The 5877-nt window shown below is 46.9% G+C and overlaps 1 non-coding gene and 1 pseudogene across 1 annotated transcript; one reads left to right on the forward strand and one right to left on the reverse strand.

The window, feature by feature from the left end:
- The first annotated feature begins 1510 nt into the window (after positions 1-1510).
- On the forward strand, positions 1511-1701 carry LOC115032514 (U2 spliceosomal RNA). The gene has a single exon (XR_015048885.1). It is a non-coding gene; the product is annotated as a U2 spliceosomal RNA (small nuclear RNA).
- Positions 1702-1893: 192 nt separating this feature from the next.
- On the reverse strand, positions 1894-2417 carry LOC147006060 (interferon-induced transmembrane protein 2 pseudogene; annotated as a pseudogene).
- Positions 2418-5877: the final 3460 nt, after the last annotated feature.

Below are 5877 nucleotides of genomic sequence, written 5' to 3' on the forward strand. Positions count from 1 at the left end.
CCCCTCCGAAAATCCCCCCCCCCCACTAACCCACCCACTCCCACTTCCTGGTCCTGGCATTCCCCTACACTGGGCCATCAAGCCTTCACAGGACCAAGGGCCTCTCCTCCCATTGATGACCAACTAGGCCATCCTCTGCTACATATGCAACTAGAGCCACAAGTTCCACCATGTGTTTTCTTTGATTGGTGGTATAGTTCCAAGGAGCTCTGGGGATACTGCTTAGTTCATATTGATGTTCATAAATTCTCAGTCTTGAGGCTGCAAAGGAGATTGTCCCAGCAACCTCCCTTCCACACAATGAAACTCGCTGTTCCCCACCTTTTTGTCTACTTCAATCTACACTAAAACCTCTTTCAGATTTTTTTTTCTTTTTTAAAAGAATTTTTTACTTTTAATTGTGTGTATGTACCTGTGTTTCTGGGTATGTGCATGTATGAGCTGATGCCTCCCAAGTCTCCAGATGTGAGGGCTGAGAATTGAACTTGTTCCTTCCCAGAGCAGTTAGAAGTCTTACCAGCTGAGCCATCTCTCCAGACCCTCTTTTCAGATTTAAAAAAAAAAAAAAAAAAAGGAAGAAGAAGAAAAGAAAATCTAGCAAGCTAGCCTTAATGGCTTCATGGCTGAGGCTCTGTTTGAAAGCTGAAATTGTATACATTTCCCAAGTGCTGAAGTTATAAGCAGTGCCGACTGGCTCCCTGCTTTCTTTTCTCTAAATTTTCAAATTTAGTGTGTGTGTGTGTGTGTGTGTGTGTGTGTGTGTGTGTGTGTGTGTTTGGGCGTGTAGTGTGTGCCAGACAGAGCATATGGGGACCAGAGAACAAGTGACTCAATCCTCTCCTTCTACCAGCTGGGTAGGTCAGGTTCCACTCCCCGGACATTTAAAGGGGCTGTGCAGTGACTTTACAGGGGAAAACATAACCTTCCAGAGCTCACGCAAGTTTGTTGTCAGGTCTGGTATTTGGGAGTTGGCTTGGAATAAACCACTTGTGCATCTTGGACTCCCCCAATCCGAAATACTGACATAAGTGACATAAATGTAAACTTTAAAAGCTCGTCTTCCGGACAACGCGAACTAGACAAGTAGGTCGGCCCTTTGACCACCATCCCTGTACTCTACTTCTCAGGTAGAGCCGGCTGCAAACCCTCCTCTCGCGCTCCTGTTCTCAGTGGAGGGGAGGATAAACCGGAAGTGTCCGGGAGCCCATGTGTGCTCCTTGCGGAAGCACCAGGGAAGAGGCTCCAGTCTCGGCCGCCACACCCTCCGCGAGGGGGCGGGGCATGCAAATCATACTCGGCGTGCGCGCTCGGGAACGCCGGGAGAGCCGGGGTCGTGGACTTTGTAGCTGAAGCTGTGGGTGCTGGAGTGGGAGTGAGGCGTGGAGGACGCAGACGCGGACGGGAGGAGGAAGGAGCCTCGGGGAAGGCAGGATGTGAGGGTTGCTAGCGGTCACCACAAAGTTAATGTATCTCACGGACGCAGAGCATGGCTGCGCGGTGTGTGTCGGGTATCGCTTCTCGGCCTTTTGGCTAAGATCAAGTGTAGTATCTGTTCTTATCAGTTTAATATCTGATACGTCCTCTATCCGAGGACAATATATTAAATGGATTTTTGGAACTAGGAGTTGTAATAGGAGCTTGCTCCGTCCACTCCACGCATCGACCTGGTATTGCAGTACCTCCAGGAACGGTGTACCCCCTATGGGGAATAATGTTGGTTTAATAAGAGACTTTATATATAGTAGGGTGTCTAACTAGCTATGCAGTTGTCGCTTCGTGCGCTCTATTAATCCCACTGTATGTAACTTGTGAGGGTACTACCTGCATATGCATAGTGCTAAAGGTTAGAGTTTCAGTTTAAGATGGAGGCTCGTTTTTTTGGACCGGGGCAGCTTAAAGTCCAGAATGTGGCACTCTTTGTGAAAACTATCGCAAAGGTGGTAGAGAAAATAACGATGCAGATAGTCACCATAAAGACACTGAAGAGCAGGGAGCTGATATTCAGGCCCTTGGCAGTGGAGAGGAGGCATAAGCTCCAATCACATCACACATCTTCCTGTTCCTGGACTACATGGTCAGGCACAGGCAGGTCTTTGGGCATGTAGATCACAGTGGCCCTCACAACAGCTGGGTTGTTGGGGTCCCCCAGCTCAGTCACCCTGTACTCCTCTTTGATTGTCTCATAGCTTGGAGGAAGTCCAGCATTGGGCAAGAAAGCTTGAAAGTTGTGGCTCATGGTACAATCACCCTGTCTGGAGGATGGCTGCTGCTACCTACAGGCCTGCCCTTTCTCTCCTCTCTTCAGTTTTAAGATCTGTGAGCCGTTTGTTTCGTTATTTATGGCAGAGGTAGTTTGATCTCTTGCGTTCGATGACAGTTTGGTATACAAAGGGAGTTCTAGAAAAGCCAGACCTGTTTGGCTTGTGTAAATTAATATGCTCCACGTGTATGCAGAAGCTCCGGTGAGTTCCTGGCCCGCAGTTAAAGTGCCTGAGGGAACAAAAGGGACCGCCGTCCTCTGCCAGAGTTCTTAAACAATCATCTCTCCACTTCTTGCTCCACACTCCCCTCCCTGTGTATGCGTGCGGCTGGTGTTTTTTAGTTGTGGGTGTGACAACTAGATTTTTACTTGAACGATCATCCTCTGTTGTTTCCAGTTTTGTTTTGCTTTGTTTTTTAGCTGAACCTAAACAAGGTCTTTCACTGAACCTAGAGCTTGGCCTGCTTGCCAAATCCCTCCATTGTCTGAGTCTTACAACAGCAAGTTATGATAGGATCTGGGAAGCTGGAACATCAGTGGACTCTATAGACTGTTTAATTTATGGAAAAATGGGAATCCTCATATAGAGTTCTGCGGGATGCACAGGAAAGTAAAGGTGGACAGAAAGGAGCAAATGTGATCAATGGACAGATGCCAAGGATGGCAGAGAGGTTATTGTTGGAAATCTCATCACGTTTTCAATCAGGAGGGACTCAAGGTGTTTCATATTAGTAAATTGACAACCTCACAAAAGGCAAGTTTGGAGGCTGCAGGTTGAAAGAGGTGGCAGAACCCAGTTAGACCAAGGAATGAGGAGGACTCAGTCCCTACCTCCAGGGATTCAACCAAGAGACTGACAGCTTCAGTACTCAGAAGGTGGGGACAGTGCACAGGCATGTGCTCATTCAAGAGATGGTGCTCAAGGGCTGCCAAGTACTTACAAAGCACCTTGGCTACCATACAACAGTAGAGTTTTGCCCATAAGACAAAAGGCATTCTGCCATCAAGCTAGATTCCCAACTGGCACGCCTAGTTAGACCTAGCTCGGGACTGTGGTTGGTTTAGACCTGATCAACAACGAGTGCAGGAGAAAAAAATGGAAAGAAGAATCTAAACCTCACGTTGAAGCGTTGCAGCCATAGTTTGGGTCCCAAGAGGGAGCTGCTTAGACAAATCGGTGTTCTGCATTTAATCCCACGACAGAGCTCTTAAAGGCGCACCCTAATGGTAGTAGCTGTTTCACGGTACAGGATAGAGCCATGTGGTAGCTGTGGACATAAAACAACCTGGGGTAGAGTGCACATAGATCCCTGAATAGTGGCCAACAACACCAGATCATTTGGGATAACAAAGAACAATGGCAACAAAGTGTTCTCCCACAGTAATGCTTATCCACCCGCTCCAAGTCATCAGGCACAGAACAGTCAGGCACAGCCTAGAACTGCTATAATGGGCACAGCAATAGAGAGACGTGAAACTGAGCCTGCTAGCCTGATTCCCACAGACACAAGGCTGTACAAAGTCACTAATGGGAGAGACAGAGAGAATCTATAGGACAGTGTTTCTCAACATGTCTCAGTAGCAAAATTATAGCTACAATGTAGCAGTGAAAATAAACCCATGGTTGGGGGAGGGGGGTTCTAAGACCATCAGAAATATGTGCTTTTTGATGGTCCTGATCCACAGGTTGAGAACTGCAGATGTAAGAGGAGGTGGGTTTGGCTTCTCAGTGCAGAGGGGCAAGAGACTTCCACAGAACCGACAGCACCAAGATTGCTGTGCGTGCACCTCTGTAGGGTAGTGCAGCAGAGTCCTCTGCTGAGACATTGTGCACATTCAGTTGTCCTTAGCACACTACAAGGGAATTCTAGAAAGTTCTATGAGCAGTAGTACAACACAGTTATTTCTCTGCCTTGCATGGAGTCACAGTGGTGACCACTCTATTAGACCCGAGTGTGTCGGGTAGAGGAAGGCTTCACCTTAGCCCTCCTGCATGGCTGGCTATTCTTTTCATACGCTTCAAGGATTTGTATACTCCTCCTCAACCCTCTACCCCAAGTCCCCTGTCATACTTAGGAATTCTTTGTATTGATGTTCTCTTGTGGAAGTCATAGTTATTCAAGGCGAGGGTTTGCCTTTCCTCTGCAGCTGTACCATTAGAGAAGCTAACGGTCACATTCATGGGTACGCCATCCCATGCAAAATGGTATCCCACCCAGGAACCACTCCTCCACCAAGGAGATGCAAGAATGTCTTGTGATGTGGAACCGAGGACTGTGCCTCATGCCGCACTTCCCACCGGCAGTAGTTTTGTCTTACCTGAAACTACTCATGAGACAAAGAAAGCCCAGACCACTCTGTTCCGTCTGTGTTATCGTAAGTATGCCACAGCTCCAGTGCTCTCATTTTTATTTTACAGTAAGATTGCAAAAGCTTTTGCGAGTTCAGATCTCCCTATATGGCTGAGGATGGACTTGAACTTTGGTCTTCCTACCTCCTAAGTTCTGGGATTACAGATGTGTGTCACCACACCTTTATGACCTTTAATAGTCACAGCTTTTCTTTTTCTTTTTTTTTTTAAGATTTATTTATATGAGTACATTGTAGCTGTCTTCAGACACATCAGAAGAGGGTATCAGATTCTATTACAGATGGTTGTGAGCCACCATGTGGCTGCTGGGATTTGAACTCAGGACCTTTGGAAGAGCAGTCAGTGCTCTTAACCGCTGAGCCATCTCTCCAGCCCCACAGCTTTTCTTTAAATATATTTATTTTATGTGTATAAGCATACATGCACTTATTTTTTTTATATATATGAGTAAGCTGTTGCTGAAACATCTGAAGAGGTCATTAGATCTCATTACGGATGGTTGTGAGCCACCATGTGGTTGCTGGGAATTGAACTCGGGACCTCTGGAAGAGCAGTCAGTGCTCTTAACTGCTGAGCCATCTCCCCAGCCCACAGCTTTTCAAGTATCTCTCCTAGAAATAAGAATATACCTTTAAGTTTGTTAATCTCTGTCTGTTCTTTTAAAAAGTCCCAGGATAGGAGGGAGGCCTGGAGAGATGGCTCAGAGATTAAGTGCATGTCTTTGGGTTTTACTGCTATGAACAGACACCATGACCAAGGCAACTCTTATAAGGACATTTAATTGGAGCTGGCTTACAAGATCAGAGGTTTTAGTCCATTATCATGAAGGTGGGAACATGGCAGCATCTAAGCAGGCATGGTATAGGAAAAGCTGAGAGATCTATGTCTTCATCTGAAGGCTGGTTGCAGAAGACTGGCTTCCAGGCAACTAGGATTTGGGTTTTAAAGCCCACACCCACAGTGACACACCTACTCCAACAGGGCCACACCTCCAAATAGTGCCACTCCCAGGGCAGAGCACATACAAACCATCCCAGTGCATTTACTGCTCTTCTGGAAGGCCCAAGTGAGTTCAGTCTCCAGCACCCACGTCAGGTGGGTCACACTGCCTAAAGTTCCTGCTCACGGGGATCTGATGCCTCTGGCTTCCTTGGTACTGCGCTCAGTGTGCACACACCTTCCTCCAACATACACAGTTTAAAGTAATAAAAAGGAAATCCTTAAATAATCCTCAAAAGATAACCGG

Source organism: Mus caroli, unplaced genomic scaffold (assembly GCF_978045245.1).
Source record: "Mus caroli unplaced genomic scaffold, Mus_caroli_1 scaffold_1, whole genome shotgun sequence".
Lineage (NCBI taxonomy): Eukaryota > Metazoa > Chordata > Mammalia > Rodentia > Muridae > Mus > Mus caroli.